The sequence below is a fragment of the Chelonia mydas genome, chromosome 21, assembly GCF_015237465.2.
Source record: "Chelonia mydas isolate rCheMyd1 chromosome 21, rCheMyd1.pri.v2, whole genome shotgun sequence".
Classification (NCBI taxonomy): Eukaryota; Metazoa; Chordata; order Testudines; family Cheloniidae; genus Chelonia; species Chelonia mydas.
This window is the reverse complement of record NC_051261.2, coordinates 14888242-14908631: the sequence shown is the minus strand read 5'-3', so window position 1 is coordinate 14908631 and position 20390 is coordinate 14888242. Positions and strand designations below refer to the sequence as shown.

The 20390-nt window shown below is 46.6% G+C and overlaps 1 protein-coding gene across 1 annotated transcript in view; it reads right to left on the bottom strand.

The window, feature by feature from the left end:
- ARL8A (ADP ribosylation factor like GTPase 8A) overlaps window positions 1-20390 on the bottom strand; it is a 40977-nt gene that overhangs the window by 11845 nt on the left and 8742 nt on the right. The gene's annotated exons all lie outside the window — the stretch shown is intronic.

The following is a 20390-nucleotide window of genomic DNA, read 5'->3' as shown; positions in this document are numbered from 1 at the left end:
TGCCAATATGCACTAGTTTATAGCTATAGAATCATAGAAATGTCAGGCTGGAAGGAACCTTGAGAGGTCATCAAGTCCAGCCCCATGTGCTGAGGCAGAACCAGGTAAACCTAGCCCACCCCGATTAGTGTGTGTCCAACCTTTCTGAAAAACCTGCAGTGATAGGGATTCTATAACCTCCCTTGGAAGCCTGTTCCAGAGCATAACTCCCCTCAGAGTTAGAAAGTTTTCCCTACTATTTAATCTAAATCTCCCTTGCTGCAGATTAAATGTATTACTTCTTGTCCTGCCTTCAGTGGACATGGAGAACAATTGATCACAGTCTGCTTTATAACAGCCCCTCACATGTTTGTAAACTGGTTACCTCTCAATTTTCTTTTCTCAAGACTAAACATGCCTGTTTTTTTAACCTTTCTTCACAGGTCAAGTTTTCTAAAACTTTTATGATTTTTGATGGTCTCCTCTAGACTCTCTCCAATATGTCCACATCTTTCTTAATGTGTGACACCCAGAACTGGACATAGTTCTCCAGCTCAATGAGCTATTAACTCTGAAGCTTAGGGAAGAATATTCAGATGTAACCACTGTTAGACTATTTCACTTTTGACTAAAGCACATAAAGGAGAAGTGCAGATCTTTATAACCTGATCTACTGTGAATGGCCACTGATTTTGGCATCAGAAATGGGAGAATTGTGGGAGAATATCCTCATCTATTTTCCTCCAGTCTAGCCCCTGGTGTTGGGGCTCCAACTGGGTTGAAAGGGTCTATAAAAATTCAAGATCTTCCTATAATTAAATCATGCCTACTTGTTATGTTTCCAGCAACACAGAAAAACAGAGATTTCTGGCTTAAGTTATGCTGCGCTAACTCATTTTAGGGAGTTGCAGGGTGGATTAAAAATCAATATTTAAAAAAAACAAACACAATTAAAAAAAAACCCACCTACTTGAAACTATTACAACCTAAGTTAAGACCTAAACTTATTACAATCTATTCAAATAGTTTAAATAAAAAACATGCAAGCAGTATGCATTTCTGCTGAAGTTTTAAAGGAAGTTAAACCGCTCATCTAGTGGAAGTCACTGGGTAAGTCCTTGAAACCAGTTTGCGCTGAAGTGCTAAATCAGCTTTTGACAGCAGTAACCTCTTCTGCAGATGCCGAGAGAGTATCATCTTCATTTCAGTTTATTCAACTAGTTCAGTTCAATGACTAGTTTGTTCAAAGTTAAGAAACCAACCGAGAGTTGAAAAAGCAGGAAAGCATGTTTTCCTCTTCCAATCTAAGAATAAAATGAGGTGCAAGAGGACGAGATCTACTAGTTCCAAGGCTGAAAGACGCGATGACCAGAAACTTTCTGTTCAGTTCACTAGTACTTCCTTTGTTTAATAAATCAGTTAATTGTAAATACAAAACATGTTTTGATATGCATCCAGCACATTTAAGGTAGTTTTGCTGAACTACTGAAAACAATTTTAAAACGCTAGTTTTCTCAATTTTCAATTGAATTCCAATTTCCATCTAAGTACAGCTTGATGCAAATCATGAATAAAAAATTAATCATCTATTAAATAATAAATGCATCATTCACCAATTCCTAACATAAAACATGTAAAAATTAAGAATCTGAATAAATGTATGTTAAGCTATACAATTACACTAAATCTATCCGTATTTAAGTATCTGCCTGGTTAGCAAAAAGAAGCACCAAATTTAGTGTAAAGGCTATATTTAATTGCCAATTGACATGTTTTAATGGCTGCCAAGCAATGAGAATCAACATCAACCGTTCTTTACGAAAAGAACTAAAAAAAGATTAAAACAGATTATTTAAATCAAGGTTTCCTGCTTGCTGACTAAATGGGTGAATTAAATCACTGCACTCGGGGGGGGGGGGGGAGGAGTTAGCCCTGCAATCCCAAACCTGGCGGCCTTGAAACCTTCCCGTTTGTAGGTCACTCTCTCCCCAAACAAAGGCTATTAATAGGCCTGGCATCAATGCTGCTTTTGTTGACTGCAACCAAGCGTGTGAGATGGGCTGCAAGCTCCACCCAGCGGGTATCTGATCAATTTGAAATTCTTGCTCCTTTAGCGACTGGAAGCAGCTGTTGGTCTTTTCTGCTCCCACCAAAGCCTCCTGACTGCTGTGAGGATGGGATGGGGATGGGAACAGCTCTCTGCTACTCCCCTTACTCCAGGCTATTGCAAGGAGTGGGAGAGAGGAAGATTTTAAGCACAACTAATCCTAGATTTGCCAAACAGTAGCAGCATGAAATTGACATGGATTTCTGGCAGCATCAATGTTGTCCATAGATTCTGCATAGCAGCACTGAAATTGACTGGCCTTGTCAAACCTATCAGGAGCAAGTACCACAGGTCCTCTCTGCAGCCCCCTCCTTCACAGACTCAGAAAGGCATCATAGATTCGAAGACCCCAGAAGGGACCATTGCAATCACCTAGTCTGATCTCCTTCATAAGACGTTCCTGAATTAATTCCTGTTTGAAACTGAGCAGATCTTTTAGAACAGACCACCATGATTTTAAAACTGCCAGTGATGGAGAATCTATCACAAACCCTGATGAATTATTCCAATGATTAATTACCCTCATTGTTAAAAATTTACCCCCACTGTTAAAAAAAATTATTTCCAGTCTGAATGTGTCTAGCTTCATGGCTTCAGGCCACATTTGGAAGGTTACTGTCACAACCACAGAGGCTGTATTTTTTTTTAAAAATGAAAACTTATGTTCCACTGAAGTTTACTAGTTAGGCCCCACCCACTTGCAAGGTATTTACAGAGGCCACTCCCCTGCGACTTACGGATTTTCCATTCCCATACAGGGGGTGCTGTGGGTGGGAAATGGCACGCACCAGCAGCGCAGTATGGAAACCCAGGACTGGAATAGCAGAGAGTACTGCAGGTAGGAATTCAGGTCCATTAGTACCCTCCTTCCCCCTCCCCCGGCCATTGTGCTCGGGATGGGGGCAGACAGCACTGACCCTTCGCTTTAAAGGATGCTGATAGTTTAGGCCAGATTAGTGGCCACTGATTCTGGATGCCAAGTTGAGGTGGACAGCAGCCAAAATGCCAAGTGAAGTCAGTGGGAACTACAGGTCCTGGACACCTCTCAAAATCAGTCCCAGCTTATCTTAATTTGGGCACCTCAAACTGAACAAACCAAAACCGCGGGCTAGGTTTAGAAATTTAGCTTTGACCTTTTTTGTATTGGGGGTGGATGGGTCCTTTCTATCTATGCCAGAAACCTGTGGATTTTCCATTTCCATTATATGAGAGTCCTTGTGACACAGCCCCCATCTTTAGAGCTGTAGGTATGACAGGATTCGGACGCCCCTTAGCCGGTGCTCCTTCACTGGGCCCAAAGGTCTGAGCGCTGTTAAGTTCCCTACTTTCCACTCCCTGCTGGTCCAAGGAGAAAGAGACTGGAGAGGACAGTCTGCCCACTGCTACGCAGAAGGCACATCCTACATCTGCAGCAGCCACATCTACATTGTTCGACTTGTAGGTGTAAGCAGGCACTGCACCTTTGGGTGCCATGGACCCTTTAAAGCTGGGAGCTACAGTTGTAAGTCATATGCCAGTTTCTATTCATAAGCCCCACAGGCACTTGCATGTAAGGTGTCCTGCCTCTTATGAGAGACTGATGTCAGGGCTGGACCTCTGAGGCGGGAAGGCCTAGTGGAAGACATACAGGATCAGGAGCTAGCTAGGGGTACTGGGAAGGCCTTGGGGAAAGGGATAAGAACCTGTAGAGCACTGCATGTTAGATTGCTTTGTTCTGGGTCTTTGTTTCTACGTTCCAGCCCTGAGAGAGGGAACTGAAATGGTGCAGTTGTTTGGAGCACTATTTCCCCTTATACAATTTGTGGACAGGTGCACCAGATTTCAAGTAGGTTTTTAATTATACATGAAATTGAATGAGCAATACTGTAGCCCACCCGATGTATTTCAACGTTGGCCATCCCCACGCGTTCTACTTAGCATGCCATTCACATCTCAGACCTATTGTTTCAGGGTATCTGCAGGTTCAGGAAGACGGAACTGCACCAAAGGACACTTCCATCCACAGCGGTGAGCACAAACCACCAGGCCAGTCAGTCCCTTGTCTGTTTTTCCCCCGTTACTTACATGGCCGACCCAGCAGGAGGGGAAGGCAGCAGATTCTCAAGGAAGCCACTGCCTACCCTGGCATTGCAGCAGAAACAAAGCAGAGGCTCCATCCCAATGCTGCTCCATACTTTGTATCCCTCCTCATTTATTTTTTAATCAACCTCGTTTGCCCACTTGTCTTTCTGGGCTCTCCATGGTCTGGTTGCCAACCATGGCCCCCACAGTGCTCCAGTACCACAGACGAGTGAGGCACATTCAGATGGACAAACCGACAGACTTGTATCCACCTGACCACTCCCCACTCTATTCCCTCCCTGCCACGTGCCTCAGTTGTGGGGCCACTCTCACTATTGCTGCCTCATTGGTCTCACTCTTCCCCCCTCTGGACATTCTCTCTTCTGATCATGTTTTCTAAGCTTACCTTCCTCATTAGCTTTAGCTGAACTCTGAGGATGCTCTCTGGATGAGGGCACAGAAAAACAGGGCCCTGGTGAGAGAGTTCCTTTTTTTCTAATTGATGGGGGCATATTTTAGTGCTGAACTGACAGCCTGGAAGACTAGAGGCTCTCCATGGAACAGATACAGCACAAATAGCAGGAGCACGAGCATCCCCCCGCTGGCTCCCACACATGTGCTTAACCCTGAGACCGAGCCATTGCTTTGTGGGGGACGTATAGTTCAGTCTCCACGGCCCATTCAGTCTTCAGCCTCTGCTGAAACAGTCAGCGAGAGGACCAGTGAATGCCACATCTGACAGACGCCCTGGGAACTTGCCTGAAACACCCACTCTTTATACACAGGCCATCAGAAAACTACACCTGTCAGTTGCGAGACGCCTGTGCGAGATTTAAACTGGTGGTCTAGAGGAAAGGGCCTCTGTAGCCCACTGCTCTCCCATGAGCTCTCCAGCTTCCTTCATTAGGATTCCTTAATTCCGCACACTCTTCCCCAAGCACAGAAAGCTGCAGAAAATGAAGGAATTGGGGTACACCTCCAAAGCTTCCCGTCACTACTGTGCATCTCAAATCATTCAAGGTGGACTGCAACAACAAAGGGCGTTCACATCCTGTTTTGCCTCTTAAGGTTGAACGAAGATGGTTGGCAAATACTGTTGTTTTTGTTCCTTATTTTCTGCATTAGAATCTAAGTCTTACTAGCCCAATTTCCCTCAAGACTCTACGGAAAATTAATGACAACATCACCGCTCAGGTAACAAACAAGGGGAACCTAAACAACTGAAGAGGGAAAGGAGCTTGTCCAACTGATTAAAATCATTTTGTTTTCATTAGCACCTATTTAACTCAAACTAATGACAAGGGAGTCAGGCTCTCTTGAAGAAAGATTTTACATCCTACTGAGCTAGTTAAAGCACAGAGAAAACTCCTGCTACATTTTACTAGAAAGCAACACACATGCGCGCGCTCTCTCTCTCTCCCCCTCCCTGAGCAGGGATAGGGGCTCAATTGCTTGAGGTCCTTGTTTTAGAAACAACATTGTACTGTTCAGCATTTGATTGCTGAATGTCTCAAGCCCTTCAAAATTAATATGTCCAGCAGAAGACCTCACCCACTGCTGTTATATATTTGCAGTGATTGAGCATCTTAAAATTGTCACTATTCGAAAACTTTTTCTGGTTTTAATCTGGACTGAGGGAAGGGGGGGTTATGGGCTCATAGCCTCTAGCTACACCGCAAAATCCTACTGTCAGTGAAGACAATTTACGTAACTCTGCAATCAGAAGAATGTAGTGCTTTTAAAAAGCCATCGGCTTTTCTAGATATAGCATATTAGCAAACCTTGAGGATTTTCAAACCTCCTCACAAGGATTTTGCAATAGATGCAGTTTCTTTTTTATTTCCTCTTTTATATTTTTAAAGACAAATTCTGGTATTCATGAAAAGTGGGAAGTAATATCCCAGGCAAAAGCAACATTCCTACACCCTTTTACTACTGCAGCTCTGTTATAAGAAGCAATGCACCATGCTATTCTAGTCCAGATATAGGGTTAGTGGTGTAAGTTTTGGGAACCACTAGATCAAGGTTCTGACACGCTTTGGAGATGTTCAAGGGGGGAGGGATAGCTCAGTGGTTTGAGCATTGGCCTGCTAAACCCAGGGCTGTGAGTTCAATCCTTGAGGGGGCCATTAAGGGATTTGGGGCAAAAAATGGGGATTGGTCCTGCTTTGAGCAGGGGGTTGGACTAGATGGCCTCCTGAGGTCCCTTCCAACCCTGATATTCTGTGATAAGTGGTTCCCAGGATACAGCCCATTCAAAACTGGTTCACTGTTTTTTATTCAGAGCTGGGGGGTAACCCTTGGGGCAGAATCCACTTAAAGCTGCCATTAGTAACTTCCCCTGCTCTCTGCTAGTGTTCCCAACACACAGAAACAGCTTCAAAATCCAACACAGCAGAACCCCGTTTATCTGACCTCATGGGCACCAAGGCCAGATCAGATAATCAAAAAATTGGATAAACTGGAGAATGGGCAAAGAGTTATCGAGCCGTTATTTTAACATGCAGAGTTGCTTTTAAACTAGTGACCCCTCCCATAAAAGCATTCAAGCACACCATCCTTATTTACAGCGTACACACATTACTACTTCTAGTAAAGAGTACCAGTTTTTAAAAATGCAGAAATGATCATTTTAAGTTGCAACCGCAGCCGTCCTGTACTATTTGGGAGTTGCCTGAGTTTATCATTTCTGCATTTTTAAAAACTGGCAGTACACGCTTTACTAGGAGTAACAGTTCGTGTACATGTACCGATCCTGTGTGTGCGCTGGTGGGGTTCCACTGATCCTGTGAGCTGGATAATGGAGGCTCGGATAAAGGGGGTTCTAGTGTAACTAAAGAGTAATTGGCAGTTGATTCTGGTTCTACAGAGAGGTGTGCGGAGCTGAGCCAGGAACAGGCCCCCATTGGGGTCCGGGGCCAGCCACAATGAGTCTGTGAGCTCTGGCCCTGCCTTCAGTACGTTCTAGGGGAACCTGTCCCCTAGAGGCAGCAATTCCCCATGATGGAGGGTTTTGCCATAGATAGTACAGATCCTCCCTCACTGAGACTTGCCTCCTAGACCCAGAAATTCCCTTTTTGCAGATAAGCAAATAAGAGAAGCCCTCTCATCTGAGGGCCCACCTGGGACCCAGCATGCAAAGATGTTCACTCTCATTTGGGGAAAGCAGTAACCCCCTAAAACACAAAGATGAGAGGGGTGGCCCATCTGGGCATCCCCAGAAGCTGAGTGGAAGAGGAATGGCCACCAGGCACCCCTGTCCCATAGAAGACTGCATGGGCAAGTCTTTGTGAGGAGTGACATGTGGGTCAGAGCTGGTGTGTGTAGGGGATAAACTCAGCAGTGCAGGGGAGGGGCGTGAAAGGGCCCCACTGCCCAGTTTCCCCACCCTTAGGGGCTGGCTCTGCTTTTTTGAAACTCCCAAGCTCCCAGACAGCAGAGGTGTCTTTGGCAATCCCTCGCTCATCCCAGGGATCCTCCAAACACTATTTGCAGTGAACCAGTAGTCCTTCAGTTAAAGCTTTGCCAAAGTGTCACGTTTTCAAAACGCAGCCTTGAGAAGTCCTTCGATGAATACATGAAATGGCTGTCAAAGACAACTACAGTAGAATCTCAGAGTTACAAACACCTTGGGAATGGAGGTTGTTCCTAACTCTGAACAAAACGTTACAGTTGTTCTTTCAAAGGTTTACAACTGAACCTTGACTTAATACAGCTTTGAAACTTTACCGTGCAGAAGAAAAATGCTGCTTTCCCTTCATTTTTGGAGTAGTTTATGTTTAACACAGCACTGAACTGTATTTATTTAGTCTCTGCTGCTGCCTGATTGTGTACTTCCACTTCCAAAGGAGGTGTGTGGTTGACTGCTCAGTTCGTAGCTCTGAGATTCTCCTGTAGTCTCTGTTCCCTTTGGGGGGTTGGGAGGTGCAGTGGGGCTGCAGGGGATCTGGAGAGCTGTGCAGTGGAGTGAGACACGGGCTCTGTCAGAGTCCCCCTCCTCCATCAAAAAGGAGCTCCTCCTTGAGCAGAAATAGAGGAAATTTCTGGGCCAGAGGCTGCCTCGCTCCCTGCCTTTGTATCCTCCCACCTCCCTGCAAGTCACTGGCACCCCACCCCACTGCGCTCCAGCACCTTTTCTTTCTCACCCCTTCCCCCCCAACTCCATGCAAATGCCTGAGCAAAAGGCTGCTGCACCAAACTTAAAACAAGCTCCCAATCACTTGTGCTATCTACAGTTGCCAGGGCACCATTAGCAAGAATGAACATTTGCTTTGGTGTCCTGGCTAAAGTCCAGCTGGGGTAATTACACAGAACCTTCTGCCAACCTAAGTTACCCATGTCATCTGAAGTACAGATTATTTCCCTTTTTCCATCCTAAACTGTTGCTGCGTTTGTCAGACACACATTGCATCTCACCCCAAAGATGGCTGGATTTTAAAACAGGATCAGGTATGGAGGGTGGCGGGAAGAGGGGGTACGAACTGTACGCTCAGAGGGGACAACAGTTCTCTGTACATGGAGTTGGTGCTCTGACCAATACTGGGAGGATGAATAGCATGCCCTGTAGTGAACATGGTCTTGCATGAACTGTGTGTAGAGGGGAAGTGTGAAATGATAGGCTCTCTGGCCCTTTTTATGAAAGCGAAGAGCATCTGGCCTCCAGTCTCTACTTCGTGGGCTTGTCTGCACTAGGGATGTAAAATAGTAAACTGTTAAATGGTTAACTGATAAGCATTAGTCTTATCGGTTGACCCACACTAACCGTTAACCCCAGTCACGCCGGGCCGGAGCAGCCCCAGCCATGCTGAACGGATGGTATCAAGGTACAGCTTCCACACATCACGTGTTTTGGCTGGGAATTTCCTTTTTTTTTTTAAAAAAAGAAGGAGAACTAATCCTTGTAAAGAGATTTCTCCTTCTTCCTAACCTTATAAGAATTGTTGCATTTTTAAAACCAACCACCTCTTACTGCCTTACACACTTGGTTATAAGCCAACACCCCTAGCTTGTCTTTAAATATCAAGGACTCTCAAATTTTGGGGGTGCACATACCCTACTAGCAAGCAGCAGCTAGCGTGACTACAGGCTTTGGGCATTTAATCCCAAAGCACGCAAAAATGAACAGTCTGGACTGGAGGGCATGTGAAAGGCCATCAGGTGCTCCTCTGCTGCAGACCTTGGAAACTCTGCAAAGCAGCAGCTCTGACTGCAGCCCTGATCCTGGACATCTAGTACATTCATCACAAGTCCTGGCACTGGTGGCTGGCTCTGCTTCCACAGAGTTTACAAACAGGCAGGGCAGACTCTTTGGGGACTCTATAAACGTTTAGAAAGGAAAGATGGTCTTGTGGTTAAGGCCCTGGATTTGGACTCCGGATATCTGGATTCAATCCCTGCATCTGACAACTCCTTACGTAACCCGGGACAAGTCACTTTATTTCTGTGCCTTATTGGTAAAAGGGGGATGATATTTTTTTCCCTCTCTCCCGCCCTCTGTCTGTCTTGTCTATTTAGATTTTAAACTCTTCAGGGCAGGGACTATCTCTGACTATGCCCAGCTTCATCTCTGTTGGAGTCTCAACATGCTACTACCATAGCTAAGACTTTCTCTGCTTCTGCAGCCTATTATTATCATAAATAATGCAGTGTACAGAAGGAGTAATGGCCTTGGCTAAGGCAGTTCTCTGATCCTGAGGAATTTATAAAATCCACATGCTTCCCAGATCCATTAAGTCTCTGTGCTCCTAAAGAATTTAGAATCCCCACATAATCTTAGCAAGGAACCCTGCAGACCTTATACACCCTGCAGTGCTCCAAGTTTTCATAAAATAAAGCTACAGTGAAAGGCTCCAAAGTTAATCCACCTTCTATGATTAAAGCTATAATTTCCATGGCCTATGCCATTCTTGGCATCCTAAGATTGCAAGCAAGGAATCCAATCAGTGACAGTTATGGGAATAGTTTCTGTGATCTGGGAACTGGATTAAGACTAAAGGCACTTCAGAGAGGGGCCACAGCATGGTAACTTTTAATCATGGCAGACCTAGCCTAGACTTGCTCAACTTAGAGGTGGTGAAGGAGTATGTATCCCTTCGTCAGTCCCCCAAGTAACCCAGTCCTCACTGTGGATGTACTATTGACTCTCTGATCCCTTCCTGCCCTGCATCACACATTACAAAGAAGCAGAGGAAAGTTTCTGCAGAAATCCTGCTCTTACATTCTAGTACAAAGAGAAGTGTAGAGAGTTATAAACTCTCATCAATAACCCTGGCACTCTTCCTTCTTATGAAGGGTTGGTTTGTCTACACTGGCACTCTACAACGCTGCAACTTTCTCACTGAGGGGTGTGAAAAAATACACACACACACACCCCCATCCCCAAGCGCTGCAAGTTTCAGCGCTGTAAAGTGCCAGTGTAGACAGTGCTCCCAGCACTGGTAGCTATTCCCCTCAGGGAGGTGGGTTTTTTATGCCGCATCTACACAAGCCACGGCAGCACTTTCATGTTACTAGTGAAGACGTGCCCTTAGCGTGCAAGCGCGTGGGAGCAGGGACGATACAGTTTGTCCGTCAAGCACTATGCATGTGGACAGCATGAGGTCACGGTTCTTGGTTTTTTACAAATTATGGATCCAGTAGCTTGGAACAGTCCCCAGGATTTCAGAAATTCTCAGTAGGAACCTGATTCAGACCCTATTGTGTAGCACAGCAATAAAATGGGCACCGTTTTGGATATCCTCCAACCTTGAAGGGCAATCTGTAAACACTGGCAATGTTAAGATGGCACTACCTTTTCCCCACAGATCTGCTCCCCATGAGTACTCTGCATTAGATCTGGGTTGAATTAATGGAGACCATTAGGCATTTTCCTCATTTAGGAAAATATAACTGAATTATGTTCATTCTGACCCTATTTCCTCTGCATTTATGTCCATATAATTCACTTGTCATTGTTGTGGGGTAAATGAGGTCAAGCCAGTCTTGCTAGATGTGCTGACTGCAGCTACCCAAGTCATACTCAGTTGAGGCGGATTTCTACAAATTGAGGGTTTAGCATCCCTGATGAAAGGAGAGCTTCTTTGTACAAATGGGAAACAATGATTCTTAGGACAGTATTGCTCTAGTGTGCATGTTTACATTTTACTCAATGAAGTATCAAGACGGGAGGGAGGTAGGGGAGAGAAGAGAAGAACCCATATAAGATAAGAACAATTCCATTCTTAAAGGGAACTGCATGGCTGGTTGGGGGAGGGGGGAGAAATCAATTAACAATAGCCTCTAAAAAATGGCCTTGTGTCAAGGAGGTTGGAGGACTTTAGCTTTCTATCAACACCCTGGGACTATTACTACAGCACAGAGCCAAGCCAACAGAGCCAGAAGAGACCTTTCTGGGTAGAACCTGAGGGAAGCTCGGAGGGGAGGGGGGGAGAAGGGAAAGGAGAATCAACCCCAAACATGGGACATTTCTCTATTCTTTAGAAATGACAAATGCCTATTCGGGGAAGTGCAGGCTTTCACTTTGCTTTCACTGAGGATGTGTGCAGGAGGATATGTCCCCTATATACTCAACCAGGCTGGTGGGGGAGCAGAATCTGAAATCTGGGAAGAATCTAAATAAATCTCTCTCTCCTGCCACCCCCACTTAGTCTCTACTATGTGCCCATTCATACACCCTGTCTACACTTAAAAAATTACATCTGCACAGCCATCCTGATGTAGTTACACCAATTTCAATATCCTTAATGCAGACAGGCTCCTAAAACAAATAAAGTGACCCATCATCATGAGGTTTATAGGCAGACACCAGTGTCTCTTCTGGTGCTTACAACTTTGCCAGGCTGCTGCATGAAATTAAGAAGATTCTTGTCGGTCTCTCTACTCCTATTCAAAACCCTTTGCTCAAAAGTGAAATTGTCAAAAATAATGTCAGTTTCGTACTATTGGTTGTGAACTCCCCAATCCAGGCAGAGGCAGAGCACCGGAGATAAGGATGGAAAAACAGAGACATGGAGAGGACAGAAAGGGATGGAGACCTTTTCCCTCCCACTTCACAAACATTCAGGCAGCAGAGTGAGGCTATTGGATGGCGTTTCAAATTTATAAGACACTGACTAACCAGAGGATGATATGAAAGATGAAGTGAAGTCCTGAAGCAGCATCCAATGATACGTTTCCTGCAGCTGGAAGACTGGACGGGAATTCTCAATATGACATTGCACACGGATCTCATTGGCAGAGACACCCCCTCCCTTCTTCTTTCATATCAATCTCGATCTAGGACAGGGGTTCTCAGAACAATTTTTTTGGTGTCCTCAGAGAGAGTGTGGCCACCAACCCTCACTTGCAGTCACTCTGAAAATTTTCCAAACCCAAGCCCAGAGCCAGAGCCCAGGGGCTGAAGCCTGCTGAGCACACACACTGGCCCCATGTGTCTCCAGAGGTGCTGCCCGGAGCCCCCAGGAGGGTGTGTGGTGCAGGCTGCTTATCCCCTGCTGGCAATGCCAGCAAACACCAAGGCAGCCAGGAGCAACAGCTGGGTGCTTTTGCCCCCCCCCCACAGCCCCATCTCCACCCAGGAGGCTGTCCTGGCTGCAGAAAAATCCCCTGGTGGCTGCATTTGAGAAAAGCTGGTGTCTGAAAACTAAGGACTTGCCTACGCTGGCAATTTACAGCGCTGCAACTTTCTCGCTCAGGGGTGTGAAAAAACACCCCCCTGAGCACAGCAAATTTCAGTGCTGTAAAGCACCAGTGTAGACAGTGCACCAGCGGTGATCGCTGCGCCCCCAGCGCGGGTTGCTACGCCCCTGGTGGGAGTGGGTTTTTAGAGCACTGGGAGAGCTCTCCCCCAGCACTGCTCCGCAACCACACAAGGCATGTTGAAGTGTTGCCGCAACAGTGCTTTAGCGTTGCCAGTGTAGACTAGCCCTTACTGAGTCTTAACTAAGCTATTACTTTGCGGGCACTTGTGCTTATATTTTTACATTTAAAAAAAAATTAAAAGAATGGGAGGAGTTTGGGGAAGGTAAGTGAGCAGTCAGGGCTGAGTTTGTGTAGCCAAAAGGTATACCTGTTTGAGACCGTACCCAAGGCATCCAGACAATGTCACGCTCAGCACCTCGCTGGTGCAAAAGGCTGGGAATCAAGACCTTGAGAAGGTGGGAGTGATGGCTATTGAGACTCAGCTCTTCAGGATCGAGACCCTCTATTATTAGTCTGCAGATTTCTAACATTTTTATGTACAATAGTGCCCAAAGTGTCTCACTTCTTTAAGAAAAGGAGGACTTGAGGCACCTTAGAGACTAACCAATTTATTTGAGCATAAGCTTTCGTGAGCTACAGCTCACTTCATCGGAAGCTTATGCTCAAATAAATTGGTTAGTCTCTAAGGTGCCTCAAGTCCTCCTTTTCTTTTTGCGAATACAGACTAACACAGCTGCTACTCTGAAACTTCTTTAAGACTATTTCTTTCAAATAAGACCACATATACGAAAGAGGAAAGCCCCTCCAGCTGACACTCATGAGGCAAACACAGCCAAAGATCAAAACCACTCCAATTAAAAAACAACACTCCACCAGCACAATTCTACAAAAACAATTATTAAAACAACCACGTGAACAATAGCACTACAGTGGCATTTGGCACCATTACTACAGTACCCTCCTCAAACAGGCTGAATGTGAGGAGCAAATGGAAGTCAGGCATTTTCTTAAATAATTTAAAACTTCTTTCAAATCATCTGTCAGTATAAACTGTGTGTGTAACAGTGGTCAGTGTATATCAGTTTTAACCTTCAGTGCTGCAGGCCTGTAAGAAACAAGAACTCTCACACATGGCTATTGCAGCGAGGATACAACCGCCCGCCATCACAGATGGTCTTATGTAACTTAATTCTTTTAGTTGTGAAAGCCACAGTTAATGCTGTAACAAAACTCTTACACATACGCATGTGTGCATGCCTCACTCACTCTTAACATTTCAGCTTCAGCCCAAAGGTGAAGTCTGGGGATGATCCATTCAGCTGATGAGTTATCCAAGTAGGGAAATATGGATTCATAGAATCATAGAACATCAGGGTTGGAAGGGACCCCAGAAGGTCATCTAGTCCAACCCCCTGCTCGAAGCAGGACCAATTCCCAGTTAAATCATCCCAGCCAGGGCTTTGTCAAGCCTGACCTTAAAAACCTCTAAGGAAGGAGATTCTACCACCTCCCTAGGTAACGCATTCCAGTGTTTCACCACCCTCTTAGTGAAAAAGTTTTTCCTAATATCCAATCTAAACCTCCCCCATTGCAACTTGAGACCATTACTCCTCGTTCTGTCATCTGCTACCATTGAGAACAGTCTAGAGCCATCCTCTTTGGAACCCCCTTTCAGGTAGTTGAAAGCAGCTATCAAATCCCCCCTCATTCTTCTCTTCTGCAGACTAAACAATCCCAGCTCCCTCAGCCTCTCCTCATAAGTCATGTGCTCTAGACCCCTAATCATTTTTGTTGCCCTTCGCTGGACTCTCTCCAATTTATCCACATCCTTCTTGTAGTGTGGGGCCCAAAACTGGACACAGTACTCCAGATGAGGCCTCACCAGTGTCGAATAGAGGGGAACGATCACGTCCCTCGATCTGCTCGCTATGCCCCTACTTATACATCCCAAAATGCCATTGGCCTTCTTGGCAACAAGGGCACACTGCTGACTCATATCCAGCTTCTCGTCCACTGTCACCCCTAGGTCCTTTTCCGCAGAACTGCTGCCTAGCCATTCGGTCCCTAGTCTGTAGCGGTGCATGGGATTCTTCCATCCTAAGTGCAGGACCCTGCACTTATCCTTATTGAACCTCATCAGATTTCTTTTGGCCCAATCCTCCAATTTGTCTAGGTCCTTCTGTATCCTATCCCTCCCCTCCAGCGTATCTACCACTCCTCCCAGTTTAGTATCATCCGCAAATTTGCTGAGAGTGCAATCCACACCATCCTCCAGATCATTTATGAAGATATTGAACAAAACCGGCCCCAGGACCGACCCCTGGGGCACTCCACTTGACACCGGCTGCCAACTAGACATGGAGCCATTGATCACTACCCGTTGAGCCCGACAATCTAGCCAGCTTTCTCTCCACCTTATAGTGCATTCATCCAGCCCATACTTCCTTAACTTGCTGACAAGAATACTGTGGGAGACTGTGTCAAAAGCTTTGCTAAAGTCAAGAAACAATACATCCACTGCTTTCCCTTCATCCACAGAACCAGTAATCTCATCATAAAAGGCGATTAGATTAGTCAGGCATGACCTTCCCTTGGTGAATCCATGCTGACTGTTCCTGATCACTTTCCTCTCATGTAAGTGCTTCAGGATTGATTCTTTGAGGACCTGCTCCATGATTTTTCCAGGGACTGAGGTGAGGCTGACTGGCCTGTAGTTCCCAGGATCCTCCTTCTTCCCTTTTTTAAAGATTGGCACTACATTAGCCTTTTTCCAGTCATCCGGGACTTCCCCCGTTCGCCACGAGTTTTCAAAGATAATGGCCAAGGGCTCTGCAATCACAGCCGCCAATTCCTTCAGCACTCTCGGATGCAACTCGTCCGGCCCCATGGACTTGTGCACGTCCAGCTTTTCTAAATAGTCCCTAACCACCTCTGTCTCCACAGAGGGCTGGCCATCTCTTCCCCATTTTGTGATGCCCAGCACAGATTCAGTGTGGGGAAAAAGGTAAAGCCAAGGGTTTTTTGTTTTGTTTTACAAATAGACCAATTTTAGTCTCCCGTGCCAAGATATGGGCTTGGGAGACTAAAGAGACTTGATTTTCAAAACTGCTGAGCACCCAGCCATTCCCAGACAATTCCCACCAATAGGAGTTGGTCCAATAAAATATCCCCTCACCCACCTTGTCATTCCTAGAACAGCAAGTTGCGAGAGCACCCTAGTAAGACAGATAAGGAGGGAGCAAACATTATTGCCTGTTACAGACATCACTAACCAGCTATGAATTTACTATCATTTGCCTCCCCCTTAGGGAGTTTCAGCTTAGACAGCTGAGCCCCATTTCCAGGGAGCTGCCTGAGCTTCTCTCCTGCTGAGGTGACAGATGCAGTGGTCAAATGATTCACCTGAGGCTGCAGTGAATTACTGACTCAGACAGCATCCTCCTGGCTTCTGTTTCTGTGCTCACACAGTGCCTTTGAAGGTCACCACCTGTGTGAAGCTTAGTCAGTTGTGGTCTGATTGTCAACAGATGTTAAACACCTGCAGCTCTTAGTGGAGCTCTGAGTGCTCAGCACTTTGGAAAAATCAGGACTTCTGCAGACAGCTGAGTTTCACAGCTATTTCTGAAGAGAACAAAAGCATCTATGCAACACACTTGGTATGTGGCGGGTTAAATCGGAAGCAGGATTGAAAGCACGCTACCAACATTCTCTAGTCTAGGGAACTACACTATAGAAGATCACACTGGAGCCACTGCCCTTACATAGTGATCCCACATGACAAGTCCTGGTCAGCTTCACTTTGCTGATCCTGTTGAGGAGGGACAAGAACAATGTGTAGCTGAAGCAAAAGCAGGCTGGGGAGCTCCAAAACTACAAGACATATCTGGAGTCAAAGAAAGAGGCGTGGATCAGAGTCCCCTTTCCCTTGCTCTGGCTGAAAACTGGCCCCTTTGTAGCTCATCACATTTCTCCAGTGAATGAAACTGACCCAGATGACGTCAGTTACGTGGCCCTACTGTGCTCAGGAAATAATCTGGAAAGAAGTGGCCTTTAAGGAAGGGAAGGATCACAGGGTGGAGAAAGGAGACCAAGTGAGGAAAAAAATAAGTGAATTACTTTGGCACTAACTGCATCTGAATTTCATTCAGTTATAGATTTAATGGAGCAAGTTGTCTTCAAAAGAAAAACAAGCCTCTTCGAGTGTTAGAATCATCATTTGAGAAGGGTTAGGAGGATGGAGAACATAACATAAGAACGGCCAGACTGGATCTGACCAATGTCCATCTAGCCCAGTATCCTGTCTTCTGACAGTGGCCAAAAATGAAATCACTAACGCTCCCAACTAGAAACGATTTTATTAATCCCTCACCACAAATTACTGCAGCTTTCCAGGGAGCTTCCATTTTTTGGCCAGCCAGCCTTCTCAACAGTAACAAGAGCCTTTCAGTGCAGTATTTCAGCCAGGTACACACAGACACCCTGCCACACATCTCATACAGTGGTCAAACATGGCTCTACTAAAACAAGGTTTTGTAACTGGGTTCCATTATGGCTGAGTATAGCACACTTCTCTCTGTACTGGGTGAACAGATTAAAAAAACCCAAACATGCTAGTAAAAACCTGAGATCTACTACAAGGAAGTTTATACAGCACTGTTTCTAAAAGCAACCGCTTGGGACTATGGTAAGGCTCTGTTTAAAATGGGTACAGAGAGACACCGTGGGTGAGGTAATATCTTTTACTGGCCCAACTTCTGCTGGCAAGAGACGTATGCTTTTGAGCATCTCTCTAGCCAGCAGAAGTTGATCGAATAAAAGATACTCTCTCACCTACCCTGTGTCTCATACCCTGGGACCAACACAGCTACAGCACCACTGCATACATAAAATGGTTTCAGACAGTTACAAGCTCTGATAGCAGCACTATGCAGCAACGTCATGGCCTGAGCAGGGTCTCCCTGGATCTTGGTTCGAGGGGAGGCATGGAAGATGATGTGTATTATCTGCAAGTATTGACTCCAGTTTAGTCACTAGCTAGTGTGCAGGGACCATTGAGACCAATGAATTTACTTTTGTACTTTTACTTCTCTCTCCATTCTGGAGGCACTGGGGAGCCTGGGGGTCGGTGGGAAGCAAGAGGTGGGTTGCATTAGGTGTGAAATTGATAATCAGTGAATTCCCCTTTAGTTTAAAGGCTGTAAAGATAAATAAAATTAAAGCAGATATTAAGAAATACCTGTAGAAGCTTTAACATTTCTACTTAATGCCATTTCTAGTAAGTGAGGGCAATTAGGAGAGAGAAACATGTTCTGGATACAAGTTGAAAGAGAAAGCCAGCAGATTTAAACCTTACATTAAGGTAAATTTCAACATGTACGTGTCATTTTACAAAGAATGGAGTTCTGCTTTAAGTTAACTGGTATTTTTTCCCCCCACTGTGCTCCACAGAATGAGAAAAATGAAGAAACAAGAATGAGAGACTGGACTGATGGGAGGATGTTGGGCCTTGAGAGAATCTGACAAAGTTAGAGAAGCAGTGGGTTACTTTACAAGCAAGCAGTGTTCGTTTTCTCAGGTGTCTCACACTTCTTTATATGCCGGTCACAGGCCTTGTCTCCACGCTCAAGAGCTCCATTGTTTGTTTAAATGAGACTTCAAATTTCATTCATTTTCAAGTCTCCCTAATTCAAGGCTTTTCAACCCGGATGAAGGGTGGGAAACCAGTCTAGTCCAGCAGGGGACAGAGGAGCAGACAATGCAAGGAAAAGGACAGAAAGGGAAAAAACTGAGGGGACAGCAGGAAAAGCTCTGATACAGCCCTGCGACCAGTACAAATTCACTACTGAGGCTATGAGTAAATGGCAGGTTGCTCCTGGACAAGTCACTTGCCTACCTTCCTCCCTGCTCTTTGCAACTTTCAGCATGCCCACAGGAGCACCTGGAGCCCGGCTGCAGAAAGCAGCCAATGGCACGCCATCCTCACCCACCTACCCTAGCAGCTCATGCTCTCTGATGGAGAGCCAGAAGACAGTAAGGATCAGATACAGCAGAAAGGAGAGGGGCAGCAAGTGTGTAACTGAAGCATCGAGCAAGGGACACTGGGAGAGACAAGGACAGGGGCGGCGAGTTATATCTCCAAGTGGTGCCTTAGCACCAGCAATATACAGAGCCCAGGGGCCCAGCTCCATCAATATTTGGGTCCGGGTGTCCCCCCCGGCCCCACCTGCCTCCTCCCTGCACCTCCCCCAAGTGTCCCCCAGCCCCTACTTGCTGCCCCCAGCCCCCGCCGCACGCCTCCCTGGGCCCTGGAGCAGAGGTCCCTGCCTCTTCTGTGAAGCTCCATGCTGCCTCCCTGCAGCAACTGCTGCCACAGGGTCCTAGTGCCCCCCCTCCAAATCTCGACTGCCAGGGCAGACTGACTGAGCCTGCCCTTCCACCTCAGACCCTTCCCTTTTCCAGCAGGACCCTCCACCAGCACAGAGCCCCCCCTCCCCCCCAGTCACCACTCCTGCCCCATGTTGGGCAAGGAGACAACCCCATCCCTCACCCCCAGTGAAGCTACAGTCAGGGGCAACAACAGGGGATGGGGCGCACGCAGCACCCCTCAGCAGGTGAGGGAGATTCTTAGACCTGAGGGGGGCCCTAGGAGCACATGCAGTGACAGTGGTGGGGGTGAGTGTGCTGCTGGGGGGGGGGGCGGGAAAGGAGGGCTCCTCCCCCAGAGCTCGCTGCTGCCAGCAGAGAAAGAGCTGGGGGGAGTCCTACTCTCTGGCCCCTGTCCCGGAGCAGCCTGACTGCACCCCAAACTCATCTCCAGCCCTGCCCCACCCCAGAGCCCACACCCCCAGCCAGAGCTTTCACCCCCCCACCGCACCCTCAACCCTCTGCCCGAGCCCTGAGCCTCTCCAGCCCCAGACAGAGCCCTCATCCCCCAACCCTCTGCCCTAGCCCTGAGCCTCTCCAGCCCGACAGAGCCCTCACCCCCTACACCTGCCCTGAGCCCCTCCCACACCCCAAACCCCTCATCTGCAGCCACAGCCCTCACCCCTGCACTCCCTCCCAAAACCTGCACCCCAGACCTCCTCCCCTAGCCTAGGGCCTGCACCCCAGACCGCCTCCCCCAGCCAAACTCCCTCCCAGAGCTTTGGACAGGTGGGGGGCAGAGTTTGGGCACCACCAAAATTTCTACAAGCCTGCCACCCCTGGACAAGGAGGCACAAATGCGCTGCAAGGAAGATTCCAGGAGGTAGAGGTAGAGACCCATGGCCCAAATTCAGCTTGTCACATCCTTATGGCCCTCTTCTGAATCCTTAGTTCAAAATGCAGCACTAATTTCACTGGCCAAGATTACAGCTGTTGATGTTTGCACTTTTCTGGGATTTCACAAACAAGTTAGAACTTTGTTTAATTAAGGAAAGCTGACACTGTTAAAATATCTATATTATTTGTTATTAGTGGGAGAGACTGGGGACCGCCCTCTCAGGGTGTCTCCAGAACAGGATAAAAGGGTTTTTTCCTCAGCTAACGTATAAAAAAACCCTTT